Here is a 24743-nt window from a genome sequence, read left to right as displayed (position 1 = left end):
AGAAAAAGAGAACACAGTAAGCACGACCATCCGTCGTAGCCTTTTCACTCCCGCCCCCAGTCTCTTGTAGCTAAAATCCTTGCTTCGGCTCCAGCTCATCACAACGTGCTGGGGACAACGTCCCTCCTGCCCATCAGCTGCCCCCTCCCAGCGGGGACACTGCCAAGGCTCCGGCTGGGCAGGGGGACAGGGGGCTCACCAGCCCGCAGCGCCTGGCTCCCCCGGCGCGCACATGCAGCCCTCGCTGTGCATCACAAGATGTCGTTGCTGTGCCACTTTTGTCCCTCCTGCCCAACCCCGCTCCCTTCACAGGGAAACGCACCACCTTTCCCATCCAAGCTCAAACTCGCCAGGCCGTTTCAGGAGCATCTCACGCCTCTAAGTGACATTTGTGGACAGGCTTCCCACAAACCAACATACTCCATGCTGCTGAAGCTACAGACCTGACCCATGCTTGTTTCTTGGAGCGAGGTGCCCACGTTTCGCTCTAGCCGCTCATCCCAGTGCCTGAGCGGGTGTCCGTGGGCCGCCTCTGACACCATGGCCACAGCATGGACACACAACACTTGCGGCAGCATCTTGAGACAGGGGTGGGCTGTCACAGCACTCTCCAAACTATCAAGCTGCAACAAGGTCTTTTTACCATCTCATACCAGCATACTCTTCATACAGTCCCTCTGCTGCCTTCTTCTCATCCCGGGCATATGTTCTCTCTCCTCTTGCTTCTTCCTCGGCTGCTCTCTCTTCACTGGTTCTCAACCACTTCACTTAACCAGCCACACCTGCACCTTATCTACATCGGCCAACCCACCGCCCCTGAAGCCAGCCCACAGTTGTATATTATCAGTGCCAATTAACTCAGCTTCATTCTACTACACTGGGCCTTGTGTGGACTTTGTGCTGCCTGGACTTTAAGTGCAGGGCTGGCTTAGATGGGCACAGCAAGTGCAGAAAGACTGCTCGGAGAGGATTGCCAGCGTTCCGTCTCATATGGAATGAAGGGTTTAGGAATAAACCCGTGCCCCTCACTGCTGTAGTGTGGAAGCCCATGTTTGTGCAGTGCTCGGGGAGAGGGGCATGTCACCACTCCTCCCAACAGCACGCCAGGAACAGATTTTTAGAGCTATGGCTAGTTCCAGCTCTTTGTCAGCCCCTGGGCTTCACTGAGCCAGGCTAGCAGAAGCCTGGAAGGAGAAGAAGAGGTGTCCACAAAGGTTAGAATCTGGCCTGAGTTTACAGGAGAGGAGACAGGATTGCTGCAAGGGCTTCAGCAGAACTTAAAAATCTCCTGTAGCTGCCACAAGACCTTTCACTGCCGCCTTCTGGATAAAATCTCCAGTCTTTTCCCATACTGTACATTTAAGACATGTAAGCTGTGTTTGGCGATGCCTAATTTAGCACAAGCTCTTTGGGGATGCAGTGCTGTGGTGTAAATCAAGATGGGTTCAGGCACTCCCAGGAAAAAAGATGCACGTCTCCTGCATGTTTGGCAGTGATCACCGTTCAAAATCTACTTGATTCTTGGGGCATTTCACACACTACAGAAAACTGCGCTGCTGAAAGTGCTGCGGGTCTGACAATATTTGGGACATCTATTACTCAGATTGATGTCTTTCCCTCTGTAGTATTCATACCTTTCAATACTCAATTTCTTTGCAAGAAGCACCTGGCAGATGGTATTATTTACTTCTAGAAGAACTTGTGCAGCAGCTACACTAAAGCCCAGCAAGAATTTTCCCACACAATTAATTTGAATTACAGAAAACTCTTCTTCCCAGATGTCACCAGCCTTAACTCAGGTCAGGGAAGTTTTCCTGTGTGGATCTAATCCACAGCCCTTCAACCCCAGCCTAAGGCTGACCACATGACTGTGTTGGACTTCTATCAAATTCACACCAAGGCATTTTAATCAGTTTTTTTAAAACTAAGTGCTGCTTCTAGGTTGTGGTATACAGAACCTTCCATGAGGGCTTTCATGGTGGACAATCCCTGAGGGCCAGGACAGGGTTTGGCTGGTCTTACCATGTTACCTTAAAAAATAAATTTAGGTACATTGGAGTCAAGATATTCCTCTATCTCAAGCACCCTTTAGCAAACACCCTGCCAAACCTTTAGTGGTACCACAGCTCACTTCTTTGTAAATCTTGCTTATATCTAAAACTTAGGTACGTTCACTTGGTTTCTGTGTTTCTAGAAGCCTTTACGCAGAAATCCTTTACACAGCAGGAGGAAGATCCTTACCCTTCTCACTCCTCTAAATCCCCACTCAAAGGAAATAAGCAGCAATTCAGCACCCTTTTTTACAACCCACCAAAATCCTAGAGGCGCTTTACATCCTTGGTCCCCATGCCTTGGGCAAATGGCATGAAATAAAACAGCTCATAATCCCATCTGTGGCCCAGCATGACAAGAAAGCCAGAGTCCCTCGCAGGTTCAGCATTGCGCTGCTGGCAGCAGCAGCCGTCTCTGAAAGCTTTTTTGGAAAGAAATGAGGTTCTCTCACTTGCTTTGCCAGAAGCAAGAGGTTTGAGATGTCGAGCAGGAGAAGCGCCTCTGCAAATCCACCCGAGCCTGCTCAGTGAAACACAGGGGACCTTGTAGGCATCCTGGAGATTTTTTTTTTTTTTTTTTTAAAGTCTCATGTAGAAATATGAAGCCAGCCCAGCAATACATGTGTGACCGTCTCCAGATCAGAGGAGAGAGTGTTATAAATACTGCCAGTGCCTATTAAGGGGTTTCACTTTACTGAATCTGGCAAACACAAATAAGCGTTTATGAGCTGAACTAGCTCACAGAGCTTTAGCCTTTGGATTACTTACTAATGAACTCCCCATAGTCCAGCCATTTAATTTCATTAAATTGCCAAGACAGTTCCAGTTAAAGGCCTGGGTCAAGTGACATATTGCTGTTTTTTCAGAGACCTCACTGGGAAAAAGCACATTCCTCTGTTTCAATAGAGACAATTTTATAAATAACTGCATTGTGCAATAAACTAAACAGACTGTTTTCCCCCAGTGTATCACTGGAAAACCCAGCAGGAGTCACAAGCAAGGATCATGCTTTTGGGTTTTAAGATTTTCTGCTTCTGAGGCCAGAAGGTCCCTTCAGACCCTGCCGACACAGCAGCACCCTCCCAGCTCTGGTTAACTGCTCACATTTTCCTTTCCCCTGCCCAGGTGCAGGGACATCAGCCCACAGGGGTAGGATATTGTAACAGGGATTCAGACCCTGGTTCAAGGAGAGATGTTTAACCCTATGGCTGGTTGCAGTCCCCTCTCACTGCTTTGAACAAGAGGGTTTGGGCTTCTTGGTCCATTAGTTCAGACCTTGTTGAGAGCTTTCAGGCTGAGATGGAGCAAAAGAGAAGCCAGACAGGCTCCAGGGCATACTGCCTGTCCTGTCCCGCTCACAGTAGTGGGATAGCCAGGGTCACCTCCCGCTTCACACGACACCCAATGGTTTATACGCTGACCTGCAGCCCACCAGCAGCAAAGGAGGTCCCCAGTTCCATCCCACTCTTCATGCCCTCATTAGCTGAGCTAAACCCCACTCCCGGAGCACCTAGCTTGTGACTCCCTGGGATGCTGAAGCCTTTCTCGCTGATCTTACAGATTTTGGACTCAGCCCATAATAATCTGTGTGATCAGCAATCCTTCAGCAAGCGAGCGGGGCCATGAGCCGAGGACGACCGAGGGGAGTGAAATTTAATTTACAGAATAGATGGCTGTCAGTGTTCCATCCTCCCAGCTGCATCTGAGTGGAACTGCAGAACGCTCCGACTCCAGGCAGGAGGCTGCAGCGGAGCTGGGCAGCCCCAGCTGGGCACGCGGCCCCAAATCTGCTTACCTTTAATAATGCTGAATAGTCTCTCTCACCTCCAGCTTTAAGACTTCCTTAAAACGGATTCATTTCTTCTTGACCTGACCACAATGTTGCATCACCTTTCGGAGAGGCAAGGATGTAACGAGTCAGCAGAGCCCCTGTGTCCCCCAGAGTCACCCTCGGCCAGCAGTGACCCTTGCACCGCGTTGCCTAGAAGGTGCAAGCTCATCTTGTTTGGATGCCTTTCTCCCCTGGCAGCTCTCACTGCAGCAGCCAGCGTAACTCCTAGAGCCCAGAGGCAGCAGGAATTGCCCCAAGAAAAGGAGCATGGTCAGAGCGATGTTGCAGCACTCAGCAATGCCAGGCCACTGAAAAAACAGGGTTGAAACACTCTGGGATATCACTACACATGGATATACCTAGCGGAGAGGCATTTGTCCCAACGCAGTAAGGGAACTGCTAAATGACATGATTTAATAGAAGAAAAAGTACAAACCCGATTTCCTCACTGGGACCTGTGAATCTCATATAAGCCCCACCAAAAAGTCAAAGAAATAGCCAGCAAAGCCAACATCAGTCAGCCCTAGCCACTGATCCCGCTGCCTTCAGCAGTCCTCGGAACAGGCGCCTTTCAGTTAACACTGTTTGTTCATCCAGAAGAGTGAGTTAGACACCCAAGCTCTTGTGCTTGGGTGTAGACAGATATCCTTTAAAACTTTTTTTTTCCCTCCAGACTACAAAAAGACATACATCAAGCCTTGTACATCATGATACCTCAGCATTTTGTACCTGGAAAAAGATGGTGACCCTTCCCCAAGGGCACCAAAAAGTCAGTGGATTGTGGCACGTGAAGTTCAGCCCTGGCTGCCCCGACGAATGCAGGTCGTGTTCACAGCAATACGCAGAATGTGCATACCCACCGCTTTGTGAAAATGCAATATTTGCAGCTGGCATGATGAATTTTGTGGGGCAGTGTTCAGAAGAACACAGAGGAGGCAGTCGCAAGGAGAAAGTCACCAGCAGCATCCCAGGCACTTACCATCAGGCATTTGCATCCTGGTTACCTTGGAGGCTTCTCAGGTGTGAGAAGGACCTTTTCAACAGACGTTCATCTTGGGTGGTAACTCCATCTCATATGTTCAGGGGAGAAAGGGGAAAAGTAAGGAGCCTGACTTGCAGCAGCAACCTCTGCTTCATCAAGAAGAAAAAAACCATGAACATCTAAATTCACAGCAGACATTTCTATTAACCGGTATAGGGCTTGGATTTAGGTTCAGAACCAGGACAATATCACTCTCGGAGCTCTTTGCAGATGTTAATCTTTCTCAGAGCAGTTATTCCTGTGCAGAGTGCCATGTATTGTGGAAACACAGAGAAAATAAAGGATGGTCAAGAATAAATTACAGTGAGATTGAGTGTGTCTTTCTCAAAGATATGCCCTAGTTCAGCCACAAGTTATTTGGCTCTGTGCAGGAGTCACTGAGTAAAGCTTTATGTCCTGTGTTATGTAGGGAGTGAAACAAGTTGGGCATGGTGTTTTCTTCTGCCCTAACAAGCTACAGTCTTCATGCCAGCATGGGGCTGCTGCTAGCAACAGAAGCACTGTACATCCACCGTCAAGTGTCCCAGACAGAGATCTGTCGCTTTCAATTACAAATTTACCGGGAAAAAATGGAAAGAAAATAATAATAACAATAATAAAGTCACAGCTGTTGCAGATCCCTCTTGAAAGTGAAAAACCCATAACTGGCTTTTAGTAAATGAATAGAGGTGAGATATAGGAGCTGTTGCTGTTGCAGCCAGCTGCCATTCCGAGCCCCAGCATGGGGATGTTTGCTGTTGTGGAGCGTTGCCAGTCATTTCAGTAAAACTTCTTGAAAAGTATGGCCTTGGGCAGTGGGCCAGATGAGTCCCAGCACAGAAAAAGGCTTGGACTCATCATTTGTTCAAAATATAGTGTAAAAGTGTGTTTGGGATCAAAGTATTTTTCGATCCTTTTGAGGTGTGTTTCTTATTTACAGCTTTCAAATATTCATAAGAGAAGTGTGACGTGTGAATGTGACCATTCTGCATGTACGCCATGTTTGCATGAAAAAAAATACTGAAGCTCTTGCATAAGTCACACTAATCCTCCACGTAGTAAGTTTAAGTCAGTCAAACTTGGAAGGAAAACAGCAGGAAAAGGAGGAGTTTGGAGGCTGCTGACAATAATTATTTGGCCATGGAGAGACTTCCATAAAGAGACATAGACAGGATCTCTTTTAGTGCAAGTTACAGAAGAACTGAGAGGGATATTATAAGTGGTCAATACACTGGAACCTGGCTGCTTGCACCAAAGGAAAAAATACCTATTGTGCTTGCTTTCTCGTTCTTTCTCTCTCTTATTTTCCCTTCAGAGAAGGCAGCATTTTCAGAAGGAGCATCCCACACTCTCCGCAGCATCCTGGGCTGCCTGCATCCTAAGAATGAAGGGAAAAGCCTGGCTTTGCCACCCCAGTTTAACAGAGCTGTTTAAACAAGGTCTAGCAGTAGTAAAGACATCTTCCAAGACATCTTCCTCTGACACGTGTCTATACAGCAAGCATCTGCTGTCTGTGAGCTATGAAAAGTCCCTAGTCCATTGTTCACCAATTTGGGATTGGATTTACTTCATTAAAAATAGTTAATGGAATGTTAATAGCACTTAATTGTATTCATTGCACTGGTTTTGCAGAGATTTTTTTCTCTCGATTCACAAAGACGGGATTAAGCGCTAATGTATTGCAGGCTGCTGAAACACATAACCTGCGGTCATGATTTTAAACACATGTAGAGGTGCTAATTGCATTCAGTTGACACAACTGTAGATGGGAAGATCATTTTTCGCACCTTATCAGTTCTGAGGAAGCGCTAACTGTATTCAGAAGACACCACTGCTGTTACAAAGGTAATTTCTTGCACTTCATCAGAGCTTTACACATGCTTAGCAATGCAGCTAGCCAAAAATACCGTAGCATCAGAGTTAATGAGGTGCTTGCACGTTTTTTAACAAATGGGAATTGTACAAAAATTTCTGGCCTTTTTTTTTTTTTTTTTTAAATAAAGAGTAACAAATTTCTGCAGACACCACATTGTTGGAGTTGGCGGTTGCTTCCCTCAATACGATTCCTGAGCACACTGCTAATGCTTTCTGGTGGATGGATGGATGGATGGATGCCTACTCTGATTACGTGCATTTGTGTGTTCATGAACTGCAGAGAGTCCTGCAGCAGAGCAGAGCAGGTAACACAGCCCCTCTCTGCTTGCAGAGCCCACAAGGGCAAAGACCGAGACATCAGAAAATACTTTTGGGCTTCTTTGAACCTCAGCAGAGATTCAGGCAAGGCTGCTTTGCTTACCTTTGCTTACCTTAGGTATCTGTTGCTCCCAAACTCTGGGTAATCCCTGAGGTCTGGGCCACCCAGGCAGCACATTTTGGCTAATGCTCTTCTCCTGCAGCTCTCCCACTTCCCTGCCAACCCATTTGCCAGGATGCCAGGCAGTCAGCATGCTGCTGGAGCAAGCAGAGCTCTGCTGCTTTGCAGCTTGAGGAAGGACAATGAGATACCCTCTTGGCCTCACCTAAGCACACCAAGAAGATCTGTGTGCTGCCCAGAATCTCCTCTATGGCAAAAGCCCACTCCTTTGTATCTCTTGTTGTTCTGCTCCACTATCTCTAGCCTGTCTCCAGAAAGTGTTACCTGTGAAAAAGCTGAAGCTTATTTTCCAGGCAGCCAAAGATAGTTTTGAGATCAGAACTCACCATTTTGTGCAATTTCAGTGTATTTTCTATGCTATGAACGGTTCTCTTCCCCTCCTCCTATACATTGAAGACCCTTGACCCTTCTTTGAATCCACCTGTGGTCTTTGACTGAAAATCCCCTGTTGACCAGGTGCAACATGCTGAGGTCGTTAGGCTGTCCTGGGTAATTTGGATGTGCAGCAGATGTGGGGCAGGGCTAGTCTGAGGCAAAAATTCCTGCTGGAAGGACTTTCTCTCTGCTCTAAATAAAGAAGCTTACAATAAACCATTCTGCTGGGAATAAAACTGGCTGGTAGGAGAGTGTCACAAGGCTCCTCTGGCACAAGCAGGTGACTAAATAACTTGTCTGGGATTTTGCTTCCCCTTCTCCAGCTCTGACAGCACACGTGATCAGGTTCTGTTCCTCACATCACCCCTAAAATTAATGCTGAGTTACTCAGAAGAGCAAGCAGGAAGACATGACTGTTGAGCCTTCACAGCCAGAAGACCACGTACTGCACACTCCTACGTCACTGTCGGGTTCTGGGAAGGATGCACAAAGATGAAGGATGCCTTATCATCAGTGCTAGCAAAGCAGAGAGCACTGGACAGCAAAAGCACACCTACACAGGTGGTGCTGAGAGTTAATGTTTACATGTGTCCTTGGATGACCTTACCGTATGTACCAGACTCTGCGTTTTTTCTGCTAAGCAGCACTCCTATGCAGCAAAAGTAGAAGCCAATGGTCAACCTGAGCTGTACTCACAGCAGTGACCGCAGTGGAGATTTACCCACGATGGAGTCAGTAACTTCAAGAAAAACTATTTAAAAGCAAAGAAGAAAATGCATCTCTAATCCCCAAAATACCCACTTTAGGTGCTTGCCTTGAATGACATGCTGGTACGATGTTAACAAGAAGCAGAAATTTTAACTAATAGAAGGATGAATATTCCCCCACGTTACCTCCAAAATCCTTGAGCAAATAAAGCTAATCTGAAGACACAAAGGTAGATTTGCAAAGCAAATTTACCCTGGTAAGACACACGTGCCACTTGGGGGGAGAAGCGAGGGAGATGTGAGCAATGACCCCAGGCAGATTGCCTGGCTGATGCCGAGGTATCGCGGCTCAGCAGCATTGAACTGGGACAACGATCACAGCCTCCAGCCTATGTCTTTTTATTTTGCATCCTAAGACTTTAAGTTCTCCTTGCAGAGTCAGTCAGCATATGTCTTGATCTCTCATTGTTTTCTGTGGTTTGTTTTCTGTTTAAAAGCTCTTTTCCTTGCAGAAGGAGTCACAGCTTTCCCTTAACATAGTAATATGAACATCACTGGTGACACATTGAAAGTTGGCTGCCAAATGTGTTTTTGTAGCTGCCCTCCTGCAATCTAGAGGGTTGAGCCCCAGTTCACACCGACAATAGCAGGAAATTAGCACCTGGGATGTCTGTCTTGCTCAGAGTGGCAACTTCATGCCAGTTCCTTTCCCTACCAAAGCTCCCACTTGTCCTGGGTCCTCCCAAAAGGCATCTTTGTGGAGCACTGATGAAGTCTTCCAGCCTGCAGATGCAGCAGTTTTCCTTCAAACAGCAAAATAAGAAAAATATCCAACAAAACGCTCACATGGTTCAAGCACTTTCTGATGCCCCCTACCTCTCAGCTCCACCTTATGGAAGGTTGTCTCGAAACACACCTCACCTGATGAAAGGCTATCTCGAAAAGCGGCTGGGGCTCAACAAACCTGAGCACGTTAATCCCAAGGCTCCGGGTGTAATGTGTCCCAGCGCAGAGCATGCAGTACCTCCAAGGGCATCAGCCTGCCCAACCAGCTGGTTTGGTGGCCAGCGGACCCTCCCCATCCCTCCCTTGGCAGCCGCAGCTCCATGCAGAGCATAGGTAGCAGGCAGGACGAGGGCTGGGCCATTTGCCAGGCTGGGTGGGCTGGTGCTTTTCAAGGCTGGGGCTGCAATCCCAGCTTCCTGACAGTTCAGATTTACAAATCAGACAGCAGAAGGTGGGATCCAGCGTTTTGCTAAAGCCGAGCACAACGGCCTCAAGAGAAACAAGTCTCAGCTTTTCCCAGCTCTGGAAGAAAGATTAATTTCAGGAGGGGGAAGGAAAAGAAAAAAAGCCTTCAGAAGCGTCATTTTATCCTTTCCCGTGATGAGTTCCCAGCTTGGAGCTGGTAGCTGACCCCAGCAATTTTGATGTTTAGGAGCAGCTCACCCCATACACCTGCTGCTCTCCCAGGAGGCCCTGCACACCCTGAGCTGCTACAGCTAGTAGTAATCAGCGCGTGCCTCTCGCACATCCCTCCTTGCTTCTCAAGTCTCCAGCATATTATTTGAATTCTATATAACGTAAAATAGATGATCCCAAAGACGCAGAGGTTTGAGTGTGGCCACGGGTAGGTCAGGTTTTTTGGTTGTGTAGTGCATTAAGCAGACAGATTCACTCTGCAGCATAAATTAGCATGGTCTTAAGGCAGCATTCATTTGCATTCAATGACACACCTTCTTAGGGAAATGCTTTTCATATTAAGCATGTTTTGGGTGGCAAAGCTTGACTAGCACTGCGTTCGTGACTCTCGGATTCAGATGCAGATGGAAAGATGTCGTCATCCCAGGAAGGAGCCGGGAAGCTCATCGCTGAGCCTACCCACAGCGAGACACGTCTTGCGGCTGCTCATTTCTTTAGCACCGTAGGAGAGATCATGCTTATGTGGGACCTGCGAGTAATTGGCTTCAACAGCTGGAGGGGTTTCCTCATCTTCTGAAACGAAAGGTCATTCTTTTGTCAGTTTTCAGCCCTGTCAGCACACAACCTGGGAGGACCCCCGGCCTCTTCCCTTTGCCACGCTCCCGTAGGTGATGCTAGATCAGTCACCTGAGTGCAAAGAGGGAGCTCCCCTTCCCCGCCGGCGGTCTCTCTGCAGGTCAGTGTCTTGCCCAGCATTCACCTCAGGAGAAAAGACATCTCCTGTGCTGGAGTTTGGGAATTACATGTTCAATTCCCTCCTCTGACAGCTGCTGGGCTCTGGTTTTGCGGGAGCTCCACAATTTGACTCTGGTTCTTTCCCCAGCCATAAAATGGGAAGAAACCCATTTCTTTCCTCTCTTACCTTTAACCACAGCTTTATCTTTATATCTATTCTTCATCTATTTACAGTTCAAAACAGAAAGCAGGATTATTTCTAAAGCACCTGTAGCCTGTCCGAGCTCTTTGGGATAATTAACGAGGCCACCGCAGAGGTGTCTGTGTCGCTGGCTTTGCTCAGGGTCTGCCAGCACTTTGTTCACACCAGCAGTAACTAACAACGCAGGGGGAGCCGAGGACTCTTCCTCCGGGGGAAGAAACACAGCCCAGCTGACTGTGAGATGAAATTTACTGCAATATGAAGGGATCACCATGGAAACCTCTTTATTTTATTTCAGCCAATCTTTCTGTGCTGTCACTAGCAATATCACCTTCTCACTAGCCATAAAGAAAGGATTCCCAGAGAGGTTTGCAATCCTTGCTGGCTGGCCGAGCCATCTGCCAGGAAGACGTTTTTTCTCCAGGAAAACCATTTTCTCTCTGGTTCTTCTCCTTGCCAGGTGGGACTTCACCAGTAAAGAATAAGGCACTGCTCCCATCCTGCATTGCTCCTTCCTGCAAGGATGCTAGATTTTAACTTTGAGAAAAAGAGCAGGTACAGGCAGGAAAACCTGCTATGTCACTGCCACCGTGTTGCTCTGTCTCCATACCTCCTGGCAAAGAGAACTGCTGCTTCGCCATCCATCTGCCCGTGAGGAGCTGCACATTTGGAAAGACAGCCCCATCGATCTGCAATGCCCCAGTGCTGAATCAATGACATTTATGTGAGCAGGGGAGCAGGATAAAACCAGCAGCTTCTCCATGGCAAACCTGGAATGAGACCATTTTGAGGAGACTCACCAAGCAAAGCTCCACTTGAAACTTCTTTGCAGGAACATTACCTGAAAAAAAATGAAATAATCCATTTTGGCTTCCAGCTGCGGTGACAAAGGTGAGGAAGGGAACTTCTGCCTCATTGGAGAAACTACACCTTCCTACACAGTTACTTAACAGCAAACAAGCTCTTTGCATGGCACAGACCCACCCTGTGGGTCCTGTGGCTGAGACAAGCAACAGTTTCAAACTCTGCATGTCAAAGTGAGAAGAGCTTTGGTTTTGGAAGACCATCATGACCTAAACTGCAGAGAGAGCTAAATAGGTCAGGGTTTTCAGGCAGTGCATCACGTCTGGGCTTCCCTTACATCCCATACATTGAAACTCTCCATTTACATTTACAGTCATCAGTAAAAAGACTTCAGGCCACCATCCTGCTCATTCAGCAGCGTTTCTAAAACAGTCAGCAGTTTGAGGAACACTGGCCTTGTCCTGGGACTTGTGACAGCCTCACGCGGTTCTGCTTTCCCTCTGGGCGTGCTCGGGATGTTGTGAAAGATCACCACCCTTCAGGCGGAGCACAAACTCTGCTGGTAAAGCCTCCCTTCCTGGAGAAGATATCGCCCATTCCCTTTTCACGCTCAGATGAGCAGAAGCACCTATCTGCAAATGAACACCCCGGCACACCAGCTCCTGTCCTCGAACTCTGCCAGGTGGACAGTTACTAACCGCCTCCACCTCGCAGGGCGCCCACATTCACCCGTAGCAAGTGCTGCCCTGAAGAGATGGCTCCTGTAGCTCCGGCTTATTGCATTAGCCACACGGAAGCCTGCAGATCTCAGTGACCTGATTTGCCCCAGAAAACACAATTGCCTCCAGCAAGGAGGATTTGTCGGCAAGTGCAGCACAAGCAGGGAGAAGGCTGTGATTAGCGAGCACCCCCATGCCTGCCGCTATAAAATTGCCTTGCCTCTAATTACTTCATGCCAAGAAATAGCCTCTGATATATCAGAGGAAGGAGAATCCTGAAGAGAGCTTGCTTGCCGACACAGCCCCTGGATAAATTCAAAGAACAGCGGCTGCTAAAGAAGCATCACCTTGTCTTTTAGTCAAGGAAATATTATTTGCAAACTCTACATATTCTCCAGTAAATTCAAGGCAGAGAGATTAGAGCTGCGATATGACCCAGGGCAGAAGAAACTGAAGTCCAGAGCACTCACGTGGAGTGGCACATGCATTCTGAGAAAGGCACCAATGAAGAAATCAGAAATTTACTCTGATGCTTTGGAAAAACCTGCACATTTTCAGTTATTTTTTTCCCCAGAATAAATAAATTATAATAGAGGCATTTAAATAAAATTAACCTTAAGCCAGCTTCCTTTCTGAGCTTCAGGGTAGATGACCTCCTAAAGGACCAGCCTCACTAGCTATGCCTTATGAAGAGGTAACTAAAGCAATTGCATGGACAAGTGGGCCAGCTTGCCCCCCACATCTTGAAAAGATGCATCGTTTCAGATGTAGAGGAGGTGTTCCAGTTTGTATTTGCTATAATAGCAGTTTAATAGCCCCAATTTTTTGATAGATCAGTCGTCATGGTTTGCAAGACAGGAATGTCCACCCACTGAATGAATAAATATAGTCATCCTCATTCCCTATCGGCTCATCTTCAGCTGAGTTACAAGGTACAACCTAGGGCATTTCTAGATCCGCTTCCTTAATAAGCTCATTTCTCAGTATAAACACTGAAGCAAAGTAGAAAATTTCTATCTCTTGTCACCAGGAGCACATCCCAGGCCCATTCCAGCTGCCAGTGAGGAACGATGGGGAGGAGAGATGAATAAACAGAAAATGGTGGGATACTTTGGGAAATGGCTTTTGTTTGCCACTTGTATTCCACCACTGCTGTGCAGCAGTTTTAGAATGCTCCGTCTGTCCTTTTCCCCTTTTCCATCTTGTTTACCTCGAGTGTTAGTTCTTCAGAGCAAAGACCATCTCCCACCATAATTTGGTACTCGATTTGTTGCTAGAACATTCTGTTCTCAGACAAGGCCATTCAGTACTTCAGTAATATAAATAACAAGAACTTGTCTATTTTTGACATGATGTTACTGTGAAGGAAGTCCAAGAATCGTTTTTCCCCACGAAGCACAGTTAAATACTTCAGAGAAAGCATTATAACATCACACACACAAACATCTGTTGAAACAGTTCCTACAGAGAAGACTTAAAAATTCGGCAGGCATAGGCTCATCGTAAGATCAGGTGGAATGATCTCCCCGCAGACCTTTTTTTCCAATAGAATAAACCTTTGGGGGATAAAATTATTAGAAACAATTTTTGACAAAGGAGCCCAAACAACCCTTCACAAACCTGACATTTTGCAGAAACTACAAATTTCACTTGTTGCTTTGTTTCAGAAATTTTCTTTCTGGAATTTTGGGTTTTGGTATGCACATATATGTTAGATTTTACAGAAATGTCATATAGGAAGTTTTGCAATGAAGAATGAATATTGCAAAAGATGGGCCAACATAACCTTTCAGGAGATTCTGACATACATTTGGATCAACGTATCTTGGAAAACTTCGAAATAATATTTTGACTCCCCAGTTTAATATGTGCTAAATGGTTTTCATATATGTCAATCACTGTGTTACGGAGACTTCAGAAAGAGAAAGCAGTAGAAAGAAACAGAGCTATATTATGCATTTACTTACTATGGTACTTCATCATGGATTTACAATGCTGTTACTATAAGCTTATTTTGCCACAGGTTTCTTTCTGCATCAGAGAGTGTAGAAGTTCATTGGGAAACAACCTGAGGATTAAATCTACAATAAAGCAATCCACAATAAAAATAAAATAGACAAAACCATGTTTTAATATCAGAAAAGATTGCATATATTCATGAACCTTTCACACTTTTTTTATAAAATGGAAAAATGTTGGAATATTATTTGTTAAATGTTTTATTTTTAAAATATTTGTTAAATTATGCCATCACGGTTAATCTACCATCACCAGTCTGGATGCTATAAATATTAATAATTATTCCTCAATAATTGAATTAGTAATTAAATAATTAATGAGAACCTTAATATGTATTAATATTTTCATCCATTTTTCCTATTTTTCCATCTGTCTAGCCATCCTGCACAAAGCTACTGAAAAGGAGCTGAACGAGAGCCCAGGGCGATGTATTTTGTGAGGGCAGGTGCAGAGTGCGTGGTCTCCTACCTACTCCAAGGTCCCACCACACCGAAGTGTCCAGCTGCACTCCTGGCTTTAGGAGCAAGCGCGGTTCACCGGTGGCTGCAGAGCCACCTCTGTGCTTTTGGAAGTACTCTTTCTGCTCTAATTAACGGGAAAAAATGGTCTGAATTTGTGGAGGGGAGCATGGAAACGCTGTGCAGCCATAGCAGACATGTCCTTATGTTTAGCCTTGCTATGCTGTCTTCACCTCCCCATCCAGGGGCCACTCCTGCAGCCAAAAGCTCTCCGAGGGGCTTTGGGTGGAGTGCTGGCTAGAGGGAGCTGGCACAGAGGGCTGTGTTTAAATATTTGCCCAGTTCTCCTTTCTCTGTCTCCTTGCAAATTCCAATCATCATAGTGAAGATCAAAGACTTTGAATGGGTTGCTTCCCCCCAAAAGGCAATCCAACCGGTTTGGTTTCCCGGCTAAATTTATCTCAGGCAGCTACTGGGGGAGACATAGGCTATGAGGGGAAAATTTGGCAGCCTCCTCCTACTCTCTTAGGAAAGAAAGAGAGAAGGAAACTCACCAAGCACGTTAGACTAGGAGGAATGTCAGAAAAGTAAGCTCCGTCTCACCGTTTTTCCAGTTCTGCCCCTTGCCAGGCTCCGAACAGCTTTCACATCAGTGCTAAGCTTCCTGAGGAGCAAGCGCCGCAGTCCAACACCCACCAAGTGGATCTACACGTTGCCTGGGAAATACTCGTAACATCTGTTAACGGCAAAACAATAAAAAGGTGTCCATATTATAAATTGCTGGTACCTTTCACTTAGGAGAAAGCTATCTAATCACTTCTCCCATATTACCAATAAATCCTCTCCTGTACTTGCGCCCATCTCGTTTTCTTGCAGCTAATCTAACTAGACGTGGAGGAACAGTACTCAGCTTGCATTTAGCATTGAGATTTGCTGGTTTTATTAACAAGCTGTTTCCACTCCGTGCTGGCATGACCTAAGGCTTCTCTCTTTTCTGCTGCTAGCTATGGTAGCTTGTTCGATATGTTCCTTGGTCCCTGCAGACTTTGTTTCACCTGTATCTTTAAAGCAACACAGTCACAGCACTATCACAAAGACTCGTGCTTTGAAGTTATAGATGTGCCTCACTTCTAAAGCATCTTCCTTCAGGCATCTTCATGTACCCAGGGGTATCCTGAATACCAGGTTGGTCAAGAAACATCTGAGACCTATCTCTAGAGGGCTTTGGAAGTGCCTTGCACCATGGTTCAGCCTGTCTACAGCTCCCATCTACCCTAGTAGTAAGTCACGTCCTCTCCGGGACAGACTAGGAACACATTTCCTGCCAAAGTCAATCTTTTCTCCACAGAGACACTGGGCTAGATAAAGGCAGCCAGACACAGAGCACCGGGGGATGAGACAGGAAAAAAAAGAAAGGAAAAATTATCAGTGTGCAGCTAGGCAGGAGACACTTGCTCAGAGAATATCAGAAACATTGGAGAGGACAGACGTCACCTCATCATAGCTGTCTGCCTAGTGAAAGCTGATCAGTCAGAGACTTGTAGAGTGCTGTCTACAGTCAACAACAAGCAACAAGCCTCCCTCAGAGAAGACTCATTGCATGCTATGACAAAGGTGGTGTGAAGCATCCTTAGAAGACACCTCTCCCTCTCTCTGCATTGCCCACAGAAGCCTGAGAACTGCGCTTAACTGTTTTGTACGGCCGCCATTCTTAATGAAAGGTGAAGCCCCTCTGTTAGAGGTTCAGGTTAGAGAAGAGCCCTTCAGCTTGCATGCAAAGTTGATGCAGAGTCATATTATCCCCCTCCCTATCTGAGATTGTTGTGCAGACAGACAACCCAAGAGCTCTCTCTTTCTAAAAGAGCTTACTGCTCCCCACCACAGCACAGCTGCAGTCACCAGAAGGTGAGATAAGACACCCAAACTTATTATCAGGTGCTTGCCTGGCACCAAGTGACTGTTTTTCATGCAGCATAAACTATCCCACTTGCACCAGACAAGGCTGGATCAACCAGACGTAGACATCGACAGAACATTTACATCTGTGCCACCAGATAAAGTTTTCTCTTTAAAAACCATCCCAAGCATTTCATTACAAGATGACAACTGGAAACAAAGCTACGTCTTGCCCTTCAAAAGGTTAAAGACTATGACAGTATTGCCCTAAATAATGAGAGGAAAGCAACCACACTGGGTCCAACATGCAGGAGGAGAATGACCTGCAATGATCTGAACTTGGGTTCTTGCAGATCAGTAGGAGATGGCCATTAAGCTCACTGAAGAGTAAATTTTCTCCTGCATTTAACTCTGTTGCCAAAGACCGTGTGAAGCCTGCACTGCTGAAGTTACATGACTGGAAAATCAAGAACTAGGAGTAGTCTGACAAATTTATTAAAGTGTATCCACCTCTGTCACAACTCAATGAAGAGATTATGCATTGGTTGGACATATAAATGGTATCCATGGAGAAACAGTCCCATCTCTCTCCAGAATAAACAACATTTCACAGTTTTAATTGTGTCCTGATGTTACAATGATTACAACTAAACTGCGTAATCATTCATTAAACATGAGCTAATTCCATGTCCTGCTATAATCATTATTGTTTCCTGAAAATATAACATGTAGAAGTACAATAAGTGCAAATTGAAATATTGCTTTTGGAAGGTTATTTATTACTACCTTCAGCTGTAAACATTTATAACTGAAATTTATTGGTCCACGGTCTCTTCATATAAATATTTTATGTTCAGCCTCAGGGATCTGCATCTTCTCATTTAAATGTCTCAGTCTTGGTGTTTGCACCAACAAAATAATCTCAGGAGACAAAGTTTGCTGTCCTGTATTATTTGGCCATCCTGCTGTTAACGTGAGGTGGCATTATGTGTGCTATATATTACCTGTCCAGAGGTGCATACAGATGTGAGGTAGCAGCAGGCTTGTGGCATTACTCTGGGTTATAAATTTGTTAGCATAGCATGTGTAGCGTTCCTACATGCAATAGGGCAGCACAGAGTCATTACTTCTTCAGTTGCAATATTTCTGCTGAGATTCCTCTACCGAGTTGAAGAAAATGTCTGGGGCAACTGGAAGAAAAATCTGTGAACATCAGTGAAGGGGGAAGGTCCACTGAGAAAATGCTGATGAGTCTTTAGTCTCTGTTCTTATTTCTATTTCCATGCCAATAGGACAGAAAGAAGTGCCCCAAAGCAAAGAAGAGAGAGTCGTTTAGATAATGGGAAACAAGTCTAAGACCCGGTTCTATATGTCAGCTTTACAGGAAAGGCTGGGGGCCAGCTAGACATGGGACACCATATGCACCTCCATGTGACAGCAAAATGGCTGATGAAGAGTAAAGCTTTTCAGCAGCCCCAACGCGTGCCCAAATAGATGAAATGTGCTCTCTTTCCTGATGCTGGATCCTACCATCCCTCCTGCACTGGGTGTCGGGCTGGGATGCTCTGTGCCATGCCCAGAGCTGAATAGACATGTACAGATAGCGATAAAGAGGTGCCTATTCAATCCCAACCACTAAACTATAATATATCATTTGGGTTTCCATGGCACCCGTCCAGAAAAGTTGAAATGAAGTAGCTGAACCGCTAACAAAAATAATGTATGCTTTTTAATGATAAATTAACAACTTCTACAGTGGAGGGACTGGAAGAAGGCCAGGTCCATAGCAATCCTTTCAAAATGAACAAATGGCTTTCCCTGGACCCCCAGTCCCTCCCCAGACCACCATGAAAAATAGCAGCAAAGATCCTTAAGGAAAGCTGTAGAGCCTGTCGATGTATGCAAAGGGTGAACTAGTGTGAGTTTTGCCAGGGGGAAAAAAAAAACCCAAACCACCAAAAAAACCAAACAATACCACTCTGTCCTAAATGATAAGAATTTACTGAAAGAAGAAACAAAGTAATGGTTGAGGGATAGGCAGGAGCTATCATGTGGATTCTCAAAGGAGCTTCATCTTAAGTGCCCCCGAAGACTATTAACCCTTGGAGCATGAAACAGGAGCGCATGCTTTCAGCACTCACTTTCAATTATCTGCACCGAGGGACTGCTGAGCATGTTTGCCTCTGGATTCCCCATTTTCATAAATGGATAAACACACACGTGGGTGCCTCTCTCCCCGGCACCTCTTCTCATCTCTTCCTGCTCACAGACTTTCTGTCTGATGTTGTTTTCATTGCTACCCATATAAATCAGGAATAAAACCAGAGGAAAAACCTGCCTGAAAGATTATCATCAGCCCCCCACTCTGCAGATAAATCCCCCATGCAAGCCCCTACAAACACCCTGTGGGGTTTTCCCCCCCCCTCTTGTTTAATTTCCCAGCAGTTTTTTATCACAGTTTTTAACATCCCTGGAGTACTCGGTGCTACATCACTTACAGTATGTAAGGGGTACTGACTTCTTCAAGTTTATCCTTTTTAATGGTTCCCGTCAAGTGCCAGGCAGTCAACCAGTTTGAGCTGCGTCACCCACCTACAAAACTTAGGGTGAGATGATTGAGTCTGCTCGGGAAATGGGGGTGGGGGTTGTTTTTTTTTTTTCCAGAGGGAACTTGAGTGCATGTAATGCTGTTAACACAATAAGTTTGCATGCCTTTAAAAATCATTTTATAGCCATACTGAGTGCCTCTAAACATTAAATATGTTTTATAAGTAGTTGGCTAACCAGCTGGTTGTGCTGTAAATGCAGCAGTAAATAAAACAATGACTCTAAAAATCAGCTGTTGTTTCATAAACAGGGCTACTTTTCCAGCCATGCAGTAATCCCCAATATTAAAAACCTTGATTTTTACCATTTTATGCTACACTGTGACTAGAATTCACACCTAATCTTTTTAAGCCATGCTAAATATCTCTCACCTGTTACTCTGATTATCCTCCCACGAAGAGCAAACATGATTTATACTGAGCAGGTAGGAATGCTTCCTGAAGCTGGAAGTTTGCTTCCCAGGCTTCTACAGGCAGACGTAGTGTTAAATCTGACACTACTTGGGTTAGGTCCAGGTGATGCTAGAAATTAATTTGATGTTGTCAATTACTGTAAGATGTGCAAATACTGGGGCAGTATTCATATCACCAAACTTTTCCTGGGCAGAGGTGATTTTCCTGGCAAACTCACCTCCCTCAGCTGGAGAAATCTGTGCTTTGTAGTCAGTATAAAGGGCATCTGCAAGAAGAAGGGAAACGGGTAGTGTGCTAAGGGCATCTGTCCAGATTAACCCCTTTAAAAGTTTCTGTTTATGGCGCAGCAGAGCTTGACAGAGAGCAGAGCCACGTCCTTCACCTCAAACCCATGCCTCTGAAATCTGCTGGCTTAAAATGAGTGTTCACAGGGAGTAGGAAGAAGAGAGAGAATAAAGAAAAGATAAGAAAAATGTCACCTATGAAGTTGTTTAAATTTTTTTAAATTCTTGTTTTCTGTAAGTATTTCAGGATTTTTCTTTTTGTTTCCACAGGACAGAATGAGATATTGGCAGGAAGCGAAAAGGCACACTCTTCAGGGGGGGAAGGCTGTACTTCTGCCCAGCCTCGCCATGCCCGTGCTATGGAGCAGGACATCCAGATGGAGCCTCTCTGCCTGCTCACACCCACACTTGCCCTGAGCACCACTTCTACAGCAATCAGATACACCTGGTGGCAACGGACCCCAGCCCTGCAGTGAAGAAATCAAGAAATCACAACCCAACCGACCAAAATAACCCAAAGAAGTGAGCGCAACCCTTGGCCATCCTTTTGCAGACAAGTTTCCTTTAAAATAAAGGCTATCAACTATTTCTGCTTCTTCCAGTATCAAATGCATTCCTGCTCTCCCAACAACGCAGAATTTAGTTCATTTTACACTGCTGTAGGGATAAAAGCATTGCTCAGTCCGACATTTACTGGAAGCCAGGAGAGTGAAGCTGGGGCAGGACAGCAGCAGATGACTCCTGGTCATCAAAGCACACACTGAATGTGACACATCCATTGCTCAGGCTGTTAAAATATTCCAGCTCCACTGTACAGATGACTGCAATGAGCTTTGTGCTCTCAGGATGAGTGCTCACACAGCGCTGCTGAGCAGCCCTGTCATGTAGCTCCACTATTGCTAAACCGGATCCATAAATCAAAACGGGAGGATATAAACCAGGACGGAGACGTGACTGCAGAGTGCCTGAGATCTGAGATCAATATTCATTTTACAAACCTCTCCAGAAGAGTTCCTTAATTAATTGTTGGAATTAAAGTCAAAATTGACCCCTCAATTTGTTCCTGTGGCCTTTAAATCAATTTTCTTTTCTTTACAAGTAATCATTTTAGGACTGGCGAATGAAACCACCCTTTTTTTCTTTATTAAGTATATTAAAAAAAGTATACTCACCAAATATATTCTAAACAGGACTCACAGGGAATAAAGCCAGCATCTCCCACTTTAATCAAAGAGAGGGGAAATATTTTACCAATTACAAGCCGATACAGAGAGTTTACCCAGTTTGGCTTGCATCCCCACGTGCACACACTGCTCCCTTCTCACCAGGTGAAAGCTGGCCTCCAAGGCCCTCTTTCTCGGGCCACTTACTAAGCTGTGTCACTGGCCCGGCAGGGAGCTCTGACTGCAACGAGCAGCAATGTCCACACACCGCCACCACCACAGCTTCTTAACCAGCCACTGCCCTCCCTTCCTTTACCAAATCTTAAATGTCAGCAGAACCACATCACAGGTTACAGAGTGCAAAGACTCCCTTATTTTATGCAACTGCCGTAACTTCACACTGAATTTGTCCTCATGCAGCAATCCACAAGGCAAGGGAGAAAATAAGATTCAAGAGATGAAGGGGTTTACTTGGCATCCCTGAGGTCCCGGTTTATGCAGACTGCAATTTCCCAAGCTCTCAATGTAAGCTTCATAATCCATGTACTACCTTCCTCTGCACCTTTTCCTGGATACCCTTATGTCCATTATTTTGCCAACACTCAAAGAATCGCTAAACTCCCAAATTAGATAAAGGCGGTGGGTTTTTTTCCCTTATAGCTGACATGCTGATTGCACTCTCCCAGTATTTTACAGCTTGGTCCCTAAATAACATTTTTCTCTGGGAGAGCCAGCAGCTCCCACTGACCAGCTGGGGATGCTTTCTTATTGATGATGCTCTATCTTGCAGACCCAAGGCTGGATTAAGACAGATTATTTCCCACCCCTTGTACTCCAATGATGGGAATTACCTGAAAAGCCCCACTCAGGGTGACCAGGATGGGTCTGTAGAGTGGTCTTGACGGCAGGAGCACCTTCTGCTGGGTTACACATTGATGGCAGCATGCGACTTCACTCCTGATCTTCAGAACCACATGTAGGCGTACCACAGGCTGTCTCCTTGTACACAGGGCCAACAAATCCGAAAGCCCTGCTAAGGTGAAAGGCGTGTGAGCTCGACATAAAGCATTTTTTCTCAGCAGGCCTGTAAACTGGCAGGAAGATCATTGTAAATCAATCTCATGGATTTTCAAAATATTATTCAGAATACACTCATCTAGTTGCACTCCCTCATGATAATGAAGAGAATCATTAAGTAAATAGACACACAATCCACAAGTCCAATTTTTGAAGGCTGCAGTGGGCACCTAGAGATGTTGGCAGGTGGAACCAAGTCACCTCTTACCTGCCCAGGCACTGCCAAGATGGGCAGATATTATGTCTGCATTTTAATGGCACACTCCTGTGCAATTTTTTAAATTGATAGCTCTGCACAGCATTCACAGATGAATACCATCTGGCGTGGTGATTTATTGCCCCTGAATTTCTCAAGTTACTTTTTTTTTTTTTTTTACTTTTCTCATCTTACCTTTTCCTTATATTTTCTCCATACAAAAACATTTTCTATAGAAATGCAGTTCAGAGAGGCATTTCCTTAACATGCTATTTTATCATAAGATAAACAGTGGCCTGTCACTAGACAGACCAACAAACAACTGATGTATGGGATCTATTTAATACCTCTGCAATTCCAGAGGCCTTCTGGTCATATATAGAATTGTCGAACCATATAATCATTTAGGTTGGAAAAGACCTTTAAGATCTTCAAGACTAACTGTTAATCCAGGACTACCAAGTCCACCACTAAACCACATCCCTATGCCGTTATTTTACAGTATTGTAACAGATGCTCATAACAGCTCATCTGGAAAAATTTATATACGATGCTGGCATTAAAGAATGTTTTAATGAACATACACAAGGAGAAAAAAAATGTGTTGTTCAAGCATCCCTAACCCCAGTTCCTCCTAACTTTTAAATGACTGATCTGGGAAAATACAGTAAACTTAGTTTGTAAGTTTGTTTGTTGTGGCTTCCATTATAACTTTAGGGTAACCCTCATAACTTTGATTTACACTTTATTTCCAGCTCACACCTTACCTCTTTCAGTTTACTTGACGTCCATCACTATAGCTTCCAAATTCTTTGTATTCCTTAACACATCTAGCCTTCTAGCGCTTGCTGTAGCAGCATTGTTCTTGGAGCAGGGGCTGAGCAGAAACCCAGGCCGTAGGGGTAAGATACACAGAGCTGCCAAGCATTGGCAGGGCCAAGAAGACAAGCCCATGTTTTGGAAAGGAAAAGGAGCTTCTAGGTGACGCAGGGTGTTGCGGCACTCTCCAAACCATCAAGCTGCAACAACATCTTTTACCACCTCATACTGGCATGTTCTTCATACAGTCCCTCTGCTGTTCTCATCTCACTTCATCTAGAGCATGCTCTCTCTTTTCTCTGCTTCTTTCTCTCTCACCTTCTCCTCCTCGGCTGCTCTCTCTTCACTGGTTCTCAACCACTTCACTTAACCAGCCACACCTGCACCCTATCTACATCGGCCAACCCACCGCCCCTGAAGCCAGCCCACAGTCGTATATTATCAGTGCTAATTAACTCAGCTTCAGTCCTCTACAGCAGGGCAGCTTACTGCCCTCAGAGCAAGGTGTATAGCTAAGGCACTGATAACTCAGACCTGTGGTGATCAAACGATTTATTTTTCACATTCTGAATTAAGAGATTTTTTTTCTGTTTCAGCTATGAAGAGCAATTAGCTAATTTGTGATAATTTTGAGAAGCGACTACTGTTACACTGAGGAAACTTGCACATGTTCAAGATTAGATGAGAAATCAAAAGCTCTACCAGGTTCACCAAAAGGTGTTTTTCTCCCACCATCGAAAGGAATTTACCCTAAATCGGAGTCTCGAGGGAGGCCTCTGAAGCCTCCCTATATCCTGGGACACATGGGAACCCCTGTACCTCTGCCATGCCAGGCATGGACCTGAGCCCCTCAGGGACATCCCCATGTCCCCATCTCCTTCCCAGAAGTTCCCTCCATGATCAGACACTGCCTGGGAGTAACACCTGCAGCTCACCACAAACTCAAACCTCCACCAGCACGGACGGGCGTCGCGAAGGCAAGCCAGGCTCACGGCCAGGGCGAGGAGGTTTTCCCAGCTGCTCCGAAAGGGGAGGGAAGGAAAGCGCTGGTCCACCTGCCACTCGCGCAAAGAACAAACTCTGAACTATGTGTGGGGTTTTTTTAAACCTATCTACCACATGAGACATCCAAATCGCCTTTTTTACCTTGCTAGGAGGAAAAGTTTCCCTTGTTGTTTAAATACTGAATGGAAACCAGACTATAGATTGTCTGTCCTTTTACTCTTATGAAAGTATAATTAAAAGCCATGTTAAAGTTGGGAGATCAACAGAGTTTGTGATAGATAACAAGCCAGGAGCTGTCAAAACTGTCAGGCCATTAAGAAACAAAATAATTCACACCCTAGTAATTGCTTTTATGTGCATTTTCCTATAAAATCCAGGAGACATGAGTCACGGGTCCTTACAAAAGAGCCTTGTTTTTCAGCCTCGAATACGCTACATTGCACTTTTACTTTCAGGGAGCGTTTGGCACAGGCATTGTCCTCTGAAGATCTAAAGAAAGCAAACGCAGCGCTCAGTGTCACTGCGGTGTCCCTGGCTGTCTCCCCCTCCCCATCCCTGGAGCTGG

The 24743-nt window shown here is 45.4% G+C and overlaps 1 long non-coding RNA gene across 1 annotated transcript; it reads right to left on the bottom strand.

Moving 5' to 3' along the window:
- Positions 1-4834: 4834 nt before the first annotated feature.
- On the bottom strand, positions 4835-23716 carry LOC129785072 (uncharacterized). The gene is made up of 4 exons (XR_008748590.1): positions 21933-23716; positions 15273-15454; positions 14209-14322; positions 4835-11559 (listed from the first exon to the last, which is right to left on the bottom strand). It is a non-coding gene; the product is annotated as an uncharacterized LOC129785072 (long non-coding RNA).
- Between the last annotated feature and the right edge of the window lie 1027 nt (positions 23717-24743).

This window comes from Falco peregrinus, chromosome 8 (assembly GCF_023634155.1).
Source record: "Falco peregrinus isolate bFalPer1 chromosome 8, bFalPer1.pri, whole genome shotgun sequence".
NCBI classification, from domain to species: domain Eukaryota; kingdom Metazoa; phylum Chordata; class Aves; order Falconiformes; family Falconidae; genus Falco; species Falco peregrinus.
This window is presented reverse-complemented; position numbering and strand designations above follow the sequence as displayed.